The sequence below is a fragment of the Tenrec ecaudatus genome, chromosome 4 (genome assembly GCF_050624435.1).
Source record: "Tenrec ecaudatus isolate mTenEca1 chromosome 4, mTenEca1.hap1, whole genome shotgun sequence".
Lineage (NCBI taxonomy): Eukaryota > Metazoa > Chordata > Mammalia > Afrosoricida > Tenrecidae > Tenrec > Tenrec ecaudatus.
The window spans coordinates 13,582,793-13,593,978 of record NC_134533.1 but is presented as its reverse complement, the minus strand read 5'-3'; positions in this window follow the sequence as shown (position 1 = coordinate 13,593,978).

Genomic DNA, 11,186 nt, shown 5'->3' with positions numbered 1-11,186 from the left:
AACTAGACATCCCCTTACAGAAGAGTCTCAGGGACAAGTCAAGCCAGTCAGGGTGCAGCATTGCAATGATGACACACAATTTTCCTCTAATTCTTTAATGCTTCCACCCCACCCATATCATGATCCCAATTCTACCTTAAAAATCTTCCTAGACCAGAGGATATACACTGGTACTGATAGGAACTGGAAACACAGGGAATCCAGGACAGATGAACCCTTGAGGACCAGTGGTGAGAGTGGTGATACCAGGAGGGTGGAGGGAAGGTTGGGTAGAAAGGGGGAACCGATTATAAGGATTTACATATAGCCCCCTCCCTGGGGGACAGACAACAGAAAAGTGGGTAAAGGGAGACGTTAGACAGTGTAATACATGACAGAATGATAGTAATTTATAAATTACCAAGGGTTCATGAGAGAGGCGGGGTGTGGAGGGAGGGGAAAAATGAAGAGCCAATACTAAGGGCTCAGTAGAAAGCAAATGTTTTGAGAATGATAAGGGCAATAAATGTACAAATGTGCTTGACCAAAAAAAAAAAAAAGGATGATGGTAACATATGTACAAATGTGCTTGATACAATGGATGTATGTATTTTTATAAGCGCTGTGAGCACCTCCAATAAAATGACTAAACAAAAAAAAGATAAGAAAGAAAGATTAAAAAATCAGAATGTGGAAGATAAGAAGTATAAATCTAGGAAAACTAGAAGCCAACAAAGAGGAGATGATAGCATAAGGTCAATGTCATTGGCTTTAGTGAACTTTCAGTATGTGCTGCAACTCAATCTCGAGAAAACAACAATCCTCACAATTGAATCAAAGGGCAACATCATGATAAATGGAGAAAGGATTAAAGTTGTGCTTTCAGCCACAATCAACACACATGGAAGCAGCAGTCAAGAAATCAAATGATGCAGTGTATTGAGAAAATCTGATACAGAAGACCTCTGTGTAAATTACACAATTTCATGTCAACTTAATAAATAGAAGGAAAGGCTAGAGTCTAGCCTGCCAGTCAGGTCACAACCTCTCTTCCTCCCTCTCTCTGTTTAACCTTCCTGCTGACAAGTCACATGGAGTCACACTGATGGCAGCCAGATCTCTAGAGATGTGCCCACTGTCACTAGATCCACAAGACTTTTCACCCACTGGCCTGTGGTTTTCCTTCATTTGGCATCATTGCAGGTGGCTACGTGAGTCTGAAGAGGAATTTATGGGCTAATATCGGATTTGTGGACTGGGCTGGGATGTTTTCTTAATATACAATTATTCTCTGATAAAAAGCTTTTTCCTATACATATATGAGTATCACTGAATTTGTTTTTCTAGTCAACCCAGACTAACATATTTTGATACCTTGGGAATACTAGAGAAACAAATCATGAAGATGGAGACTGGATGCTTGTTTGACATTTGCCTTATTGTAGTGTTGTTTGGTTTTTGTTTTTGTTTTTTTTGGCTAGCAAGAGGTCAGATTTTGCCATGCAATTTACTGGGTTGTTTTTCTGGAAAGGACTTGGTAAGTTAAAGATTTTATTCTTTCCTTTGTAAGTTGTCTTTGGTTATTCATGTCTAAAATGGTGCAAATGAATGTGATAAATGTGAATCTTGAGCTCAGGGGGCAAAATACCCCCCTTGAATTTCTCAATAAACCACAATGCTTTTATTCAAAATAGCTGACAGAAAGTCAAAATAGCTGATAGAAGGCCCCACCCTGGCTTGATGCAGTCAGAGGCTTAAGGCCATATTGCATATGAATAATTTAAATAAGTTTAGGTAGGATAAGTTTAAATAAGGATAGAATTTGATGGTTTCAAGAATTGGGTTTAGAATCTGGCTCTACTAGGTTTATACTGATATCTTCTGCCTATTGCTATTGATATAATAGGTGATAAAAGGATTATTCGAAAATAAAAATAGACTTTGTAAGCCGGTTTGCATTCAGACATTGAATGGATCTTTAAATTGGGGTAGGATGTGCCTGTAAATAAAGCTCTGAAAAGATAAGCCCCACCTAGTTCTTTGGAGTACTCAGGACATTTGCATTTGAGGAGAATTTCCTAGGGAGCTATTGAGAGGTGCAAGAAGAAAAAAAGGAACTCTCCTTTCTTGGACTGAAAGTTAACCCTATAAGGCAAAGCACGACATTTTTGTAACATTTAATTAAATGTGTATGTATGTATGTATATATATATATATATATGACTATGAAAGTAAAGAATAAAAACCAAAATTTTTTCCTGATATTAAAAATTCCGGCATTACTGGGTTAAAGAGAGCCTGTGGGCAAGCTGAAATGCTTGCTAGGGATGACCACCTGGACTCACTTGTTGAGTGGAATTTAGAGAAAAGCAGTAATAAAGAGATGGGTTGAGTCTGGCCACTGACACCCGTGGACCTGGTTCACAGGGTCTAGAGGAGAAAACAAGAGTGGATTGACTGGCCTGAAGTTCATGACCTAACAAGGGGACTAGGGTTGGTGAGAATTTGTGACAGGGCCCATGGTCAAAAGGAGTGGCAGCCAATGGGCAACCTGTTAAGGCTAAGTAGGCAGCCCACATTGAGCTGACCAGGATCCAACCAGATGAAGAGAAGACTTTTGAGCATGTGAGCTGGTGCATATTTCTGCTGACTTTATGGATGGCCTGTCTTTGTTTGACTTTGCTTATGGATGTGGACTTCACAAGGTTCCAACTGGAATGAAGATTCTTCATGTCAAAGAATATGATTGTCTCCTCAGAGCACTGGTTGATGTAAGTGGACAGTATAGAAATTGGATACCAAAAATGGGGAGGATAAAAGCATGAAGTGGTTGGCTTACAGATTTTCATATGTGCTGGAATATATTCATAGGATTATAGGATTAAGGTGTAGGTGTTCACATAAGTATATAATATTTTTGTTCTGTTCACTTATAGAATGTTATATTTAAATGACAGCAGCACATTTTTTAATTGTATGCATTTTAATTTTATCCTATTAGGTACAGATATGCTTTTATATTGTTTGTTTGAAAATTATATATGGCTAAAGAGTTGTGTGAAAGTGTCAAGTTGACAATGGGTGGTCGGTGGTAGTTACATAAACTGTTATCAACTTGAGACTATTAAGAGTGAAGGGGTGGAATTTAGCCTGTCAATCAGGTGGCAGCTTGATGACCACATTTAGAAGTGCTAAGGAGATAAATAACTCACTGGAGGCAAGACATACACTCACTCCCTGCAAGACATTCCTGTTGACAAGCCACATGGAGTTATGCTGATAGAACCAGAGCTCTAGAGCTAGAGGAGCCACATAGAGATCCACACCAGTGCTGAGCTGCTACCACCACCACTGTATCCACAGGACTTTCCATCCACTGGCCTCCAATCTTCCTACATTTGGCATCATTTCATGGCTGCTTGAGTCTAAAGAGGAATTTATGGACTAGTATTATATGTAGTAATGTCAAACTTATAGACTTGATCTGGAATTTATGGACTAGTATCTTATCGACAAAAGGAATACTATTGGACTTATGGACTTGATCTGGACTGCACCGGGATGTTTTCTTAATTTACAATTGCTCTTTGATATAAAGTTCTCTCTTAAACACATATGAGTGTCTCCCTGGATTTGTTTCTCTAGTCAACCCTAACACACTTACCAAGCATGAAGGTCTTTTTCAGAGACTGGTCCCTTCTTGCAACATGTGCAAATTATATGAGATGAGGTCTCACCATGCTCACATCATTTTATTTAAAATAAATAATTTTATTGGGGGCTCTTACAGCTCTTATAACAATCAATACATCAATTGTACCAAGCACATTTGTACATATGTTTCCATCATCATTTCCAAAACATTTTCTTTGTACTTGAGCCCTTGGTATCAGTTCCTCCTTTTTCCCCTCTTTTGCCTCGTGAATCCTTGGTAATTTATAAATTATTTTAATTTTCATTTTTATTTTTATATTTATTGTCATGCTTTGCACAGTCTGCTGTCTCTCTTCACCTATGTTTCTGTTATTTTGTTCCCCTGGAAGTCAGAGGGAGTTGTACATTGATCATTGCAATTGGTTTCCCCCTTTCTCCTACTTCTACCCCCATGTTCCCCCTAGGCTCATGGTATCACTATGCTCAATATTGGTGCTGAGGGGTTTATTTGTCCTGGATTCTGTGTGTTGAGAGCTCTTATCTGTAGTAGTATAGATGCTCCAGTCTAGTCATATTTGTAAAATAGAACTGGGGTCATGATAGTGGGGCAAAGGAAGCATTGAAGAACTGAAAGAATGTTGTATATTATGTTGGCGCTATACTGTACCCTGGCTGGCTCATCCCTTCCTTGTGACCATTCTGTGAGTGATGTCCAATCATTTACAGATGGACTTTTGTCTCCATTATGACTCCCTTTGTTTGCATTAAAATGATTGTTTGTTTTGAGTTTTTTTGATTTCTGATACCTGATCCCTTCGACACTCTGTGAACACATGGGTTGGTGTGCTTCTTCCATGTGGACTTTGTTGCTTCCCAGCTATATGGCTGCTTGTTTAACTTCAAGCCTTTAAGACCCCCAGACACTATATCTTGGAATAGCCGGGCATCATCAGCTTTCTTCATATCAGTTTATACACCCATATTGTCTTCATGTCGGGAAGGTACACAATACTCACTTTTAAGGAGTATGCTGGCTGTACTTCTTTCAAGACATTTCTTCATTCTTCTGGTTCTATTATATACTTCAGTGGCTGTAATCTTTAAAGAAACATTTTTTTTTCTAACATGGTGCTACTGGTTGGGTTTGAAGCACCAATATTTAGGCTACCAGCTGATTACAAACCATTCTGCCGGCTGGGGTAGAAAATATAAACTAAAAACGGTAACAATGTCATCCCGTCTATCCTGACTCCTCTCAATCTAATTGAACAGAGTAGGACCACCCCATGGGGTTTCTAAGTCTGTGATCTTCATGGATGCAGATTGTCATGGATCTTATACATACATGAGCACTTGTGGCATTGTCAGGTAAACGTTGAACTGCCAACTGCAAGGATAAAGATGAGAACTTCTACTCCCATAAAGATTTATGGAACCGTATAATTCTATAAGTCAGAACCAACTCAATAGAAGTTAACTGGTACACACACACACACACACACACGCGCGTCTTACATGATAATTGGTCAGAATGTTCCTTTTAAGTATGGAAAGGGAGATTTTGCCTCTAATACTTTGGACACATTATCTATCAGGAGGGCCCAGTCCTAGAAAAGAATGTCCTGCCTGGTAAAGTAGACCGTCAGCAAATACGAGAAAAACTCTCAATGAGATGGATGGATCCAGTGACCTCATGAAGGGGCGCAAGCGTAACAACAATTATGAGGAAGGCACAGGCCAGATGATGGTTCATTCTGTTGTGCTTAGGATCACTATGCGTGGGAACAACTTTGACAGCCCCTAACAACAACAAACAATAACATATAGCTATATAAAACATACAAACATACACATCTTCTTGGGGAAAGGGCAGGCTTTCCTGAATACACTGAAAAAAGGTCAGAGTCAGGCATTTGAAAGGAAGAAAAATGCCCTTTTTTTAGTGTTAAGGAAACAGTTGTATTTACTTTACCTCAAAAAGAAAGATTGTGGTCATTTAAGGAACTGAAAGAATTCTCATAGTTGGCAAGTACAGGGTATGAGAAATGGAAGGACCTACAAGGTGGGGAAAGGGTGGAAATAAGCTTGTGTGTTTGGAACCAACCTTGAATCTTAAGTACAAGGAGAAGTCTTTGAAGGAGGAAAATCTACCTCGTCGTTGATCAGCGTTAGCGAAAAATAGTAGGTGTGGCTTTCAATGAATAAAGACCGTTGTGAAGGTTATGACCTCTGTGCTACCATCATCTTGCTTTAGATGAGTTTACGTTTAGCCTTTCTGAATGATTTTAGCTTAAATGTATCATGTGTAAACTGGTAGTCAGTTTTGGTTTGTGGTCTAATACAATCATCTTTTCCCATTGCAAATGATGGAATCTTGATCAAAAGTACTCTTGAAGTCAGAAGGACCAGAAATACTAACTGGTGAAGGTCAAAGGCTACAAGTTTCAATATGGACTACATTTCAGTGTAAAGAAAACCAAAATCCTCACAACTGGACCAATAGATAACATCACGAAAAAATAGAGAAAAGGCTCAAATTGTAATTTAAAGTGTAAAAGAGCAAAGCTGTCACTCTGAGGACTGAGATATGCCGGACCCACGCTTATTTTTCTATTTATTCTTTTTCAGGTGGTTTGTTTTTATCTTTATCCACTCCCCTCCCCCCTTTTTCTACACAATTAGAGAGAATAACCATCCCCACATCGCCCTGGCATGCCTGTACCTCCTCCAGTCCCATCTCCTGGGTAATAGCAACCACCTGCTCCTTTGTCACCTGTCATCAATGGGCACCTGCCAGCACCAGTCGAACCTGCCTTCAACCATACTACACAGTAAACAGACGCAAGTGGCCATCGCCCTAGAACACATCAATAAACAATCATCAATCAAATAGATATACAACATCATGATGTCTCAGAGACAACAGGTGATTACAGTTCACATGAAGAAACGAGATTCAGTAGCTTGAACAAATGGCCAAAACACAAAGCCATAAGAACTGCTTCAGGGAGACCTTGTCGTGGAACTACCTGAAAATGAATTCAAAAGAATCATATTTAGGTACTTTCATTGGATTGAGAGAAAGATCATTGAAAGTTGCTTAGAAAGCAAGAAGAACACCGGAAATATTCTGAAGAATTTAGGAAAACACTGTAAGAACAAACTGACTAAATAAAAACTTAAAGGAAAAAAACTAAATTAAAAACCTTTAGAAATAGCAAATAGAAATACGGATCATTAATGCTAAGATTTCAGAAATAAATAACACATTGAAAGGATAAAGGAGTAGAAATGAACAAATGGAAAGTGAAACAAGTGAGCATGATCCATGCTAATTGTAATCAGGGGGGGAAAAAAAAGAACAAACCTTAAAGGAATTAGTTATGTGATCTGGGAACACAAAACCATAATCTCCGGGGACACCAAAATAAATTAGCATAACATAGGCCACAGAGACAATGTATTACATCCTCCTTTGGTGAGTAACAAATAGGGTCTTAAAAGCTCATGACCACCCATAAAGGTGTACCTGTCGGTCTCTCCCTGTCCAGAGGAAAGAGGAGTGATGAAAATTGAAGACACATGGGAACAATTAGTCCAATGGAGAAATGCAGCATGTAAACATCAGTATCCGTGACCCTGAGATCAGAAGAACTAGGTAGTGCCCAGCCTCCACTCAACAACTGCTCTTATGGACCTGGATAGAGTAGCAGAAAGAAATGAAGGTGAGTCAGTTTGCTGGTCAGATAAAAACTATGGTCCTTGGTCATCCTTCAGGTCGGTAACCGAACTCCTGTCCATTGTTTCTGCTCTTAATGTCTTGCATGTGAAACTGGGTAAGAAACTGCCCACTGCTTTCCAAAGTGGTTGACCTCGGCACTTACTTGTACTTGTTGCTCCGCATCCTTCTCAGCATTAGTGTTGTTGGTTCTGGGTGTCAGCCGTCTTAATATAAGTAGAAAGCATCCTTGGCGGTGCCATGGTTAAGCATCTGACCGCTAACCGAAAGGTCAGTGGTGCAAAGCCACCAGCCACTCCGTGGGAGAAAGGGGCGGCAGTTTTCTTTCCTAAGGATGATGACCTTGGGATGCTACGGAGCGGGTCGACTCTGTCCGACAAGGGATCTACAGAACGACAAAATGAGAACTGACAGAAATGAGTTTGGTCTGAGGTTAATATATGTATTGCTATTTCATTGTTGTTTTGACTTATAATTTCATGATGATATATGATGTAATTTTTCAAATGTTTATTTGTAATATATGTGACATGTGTATATACATATATGTCTTACTCTTGGTTTTAAGTGTTCTTTATATATCTTGGTGCAAGAATGGCATGAGGGCTATGTCTGGCCTCTGAGTACGCAAAAGAAAGGAGGCTAATCACTAGCCCAATGTTGGTTCTTTTTTTTAAATCATTTTATTGGGGGCTCTTACATCACTTATCCCAATCCATACAAATATCCATTGCCAAGGGTGATTCTTTTATATATATATATATATATAACTTTACTGGGGACTCATACAACTCTTATCACAACCCATACATACATCAATTGTGTAAAGCACATTTGTACATTCATTGCCTTCACCATTCTCAAAACATTTGCTCTCCACTTAAGCCCTGGGCATCAGCTCCTCATTTTTCCGGCTCCCTCCCCGCTCCTCCCTCCCTCAAGAACACTTGATAATTTATAAATTATTATTTTGTCATATCTTACACTGTCCGATGTCTTCCTTCACCCACTTTTCTGTTGTCCATCCCCTAGGGAGGAGGTTATATGTAATTGGTTCCCCCTTTCCACCCCACTCCCTCCACCCTCCGGGTATCACCACTCTCACCACTGGTACTGAATGGATCAGTGGTCTGGAATTCCCTGTGTTTCCAGTTCCTATATGTACCAGTGTACATCCTCTGGTCTAGCCAGATTTGTAAGGTAGAATTGGGATCATGATAGTGGGGAGTGGGGAAGAAGCCTTTAGGAACTAGAGAAAAGTTGTATGTTTCATCATTGCTACATAGCACCCTGACTGGCTCGTCTCCTCCCCTAGATCCTTCTGTAAGGGGATGTCCAGTGCCTACAGATGGGCTTTGGGTCTCCACTCCGCACCCCACCCCCCCTCATTCACTATGATATGATATTTTTATTCTGATGATGCCTGATACCTGATCCCGTCGACACCTTGTAATCACACAGGCTGGTATGCTTCTTCCATGTGGGCTTTGTTGCTTCTGAGCTAGATGGCTGCTTGTTTATCTTCAAGCCTTTAAGACCCTGGACTCTTCTGATAGCCGGGCCTCAACAGCTTTCTTCACCAAATTTGTTTATGCACTCACTTGTCTTTACTGATTGTATCGGGGAGATGAGCACACAATGATATGACTTTGTTCTTTAATGCCTGATAGCTGATCCCAAGGGTGATTCTTATGAAGCACTGATGACACAGGCCTCTGTCCTCCAACTTTGTTTACCCTATTCTGCTAACGAATGTAAGGAATTATAAGCTACACCTGAGATGAGAAAGACCACTGTTTCTGGAATAGCCTGGAGAAAAGCCTGGCTGATTAAGATTAGTGGGAGGCCAATGCCTACTGGAAACATCTTGCCAGACAGCTCAAGCCATTCATGCATGAATAAAGTAGAGTCCAAGTGTGGGAAATAGATTATTATATTTGGGTGAAATTTGATTGCACCATGCAAGTCCAATCTCTCAATTATTATACCAACCATCCTTCCCACGCACTTTGCTTTCTACTGGTTTAGCAATACATTGCAATGGCCACACAGAAGTCCTAGACCATATTTTACAATTATGAAAGTTTATTAGGGAAGTTGACAGATTACATTTCAAGATCAGAAAGTGGAGTTCTGTTAGGCATGCCTCACTCAGATCCTCAGCGTGATAATAATTTCTGTTGTAAGAGTTAATCCCATACTAGTCCCACTAAACTGGAGGCTGCAAAAGTCTAACACTTGCAAGATTATAGTCTGTTCCATTTCAACCCCTCCCCCTTCTCTCTCGAGTATATTCCCACATCCTCTGGATTCTGCTACATGCTTCAGTGTCCCACAGAGCTCACAAGGCGTTTCAGGAAATGTCTCACATGATGGTGGGTGCTTTTCAGTTCAAAAGTCTAACGGTCAAGCAGGGTCGGCCAGGTGCTGGGCCAGAGCACACATCCCACTCTTGATGCTTCCCGGTGGTGAGATCACACCCCCTGCTTTTCAGTGGGATCATTATGTAAGCAATAGGATGGCAAAGCAGGGAATTCTGTTCGTAGGCACTCACAGCACAGGTGAATCTTCCCCTACCATCATACCCAGCTCATGCAGGGAAATGCCATTTGGGGGTAATTACAAGGTCCCATCAAATTCCACCCGAATACAATAACTACTTTCCACCCCTGAAGGGTACCAAATTTATGCAGACCTGCACTGGCCTCTTAATGATCTTTCTCAGCCAGGCTTTTTCGCAGGCCACTCCAGAGAGTGTTCTTTCTGCTCTCAGCTGTAGCATATAATTCCTCACATTCATTATAAGTAACAGTAGCCAAGATGACCATTAAACAAAGAGTGTGGTCCCACAAAGGTCAGAACCTCGTCTCATCCTATTCCTGTTGGTTAGCAGATAACATCCCCCAAATGGGACTATCGCCACAGGTGTAGGGAATCCAGAATTACAAGAATCACATAAGGGGTTATGACTGGACGGGCCGTATGAATGGAGTACACCTCAGTCCCTCAGCTACTCAACCTTTAGGCCTCTGCCCTGCTGGGGGCCAGTGTCACCAAGTTCCTTAGCATTCACAAATGCTCAAAGGGCATCCCATTCTGAATGCCATCCTCCTGCCCACAACTCTTGGCTCTGAGGTCTCTGCTGTCGGCTCTGCTGCCACCATCTCTGCACACAGGGATCTCAAGATGCAAATGGATATGCCCTGCCCATGGCTGGTCTTTCTTCAGCATCCTAAGATGTCCCATTTGGGCTTCTGGGGTGGCTTGCGTTATGCCCAGAAGAATGGGAAAACTGACCAATTCCCCAGGTTAGAGACCCCTAGACCTTATTTGCATACTCCTACCGAGTCATTCTCATGGGAGTTACAAAGTCCTATGAGCAGAAAGAGCCGCAGGGAGTGATTCAGCTGCACCACACTTGTATGTCCGTTATGTGTTTTGCAAATAGTCTATTCGAGTTTGTGGCTTTTCTTTTCATTCTCACACAGCAGAAGTTTAAAAATATATATAGGAAGTCCAACGTTTCAATTTTACCTTTTATGAACTGTGCTTTTGGTGCTATATCTAAAATGTCATCACTGAATGAAAGTCAGCCTTGATTGTCCCCAATCTTATCTCCCAGAAAGGAGCCCTGGCGATCCCATGGACTAGGTATTGGTCTACTAACCATGTAGTTGCCAGTTCAAACCCACCAGCTGGAGAAAGATGAGGCTGTATGTTCTTGGAAATATTTTCAGCCTTGGAAATCCTAAGGAGCAGTTCTACTCTGCCCCCCAGTGTCACCATGAGTCCAGATCGATTCAATGGCAGAGGG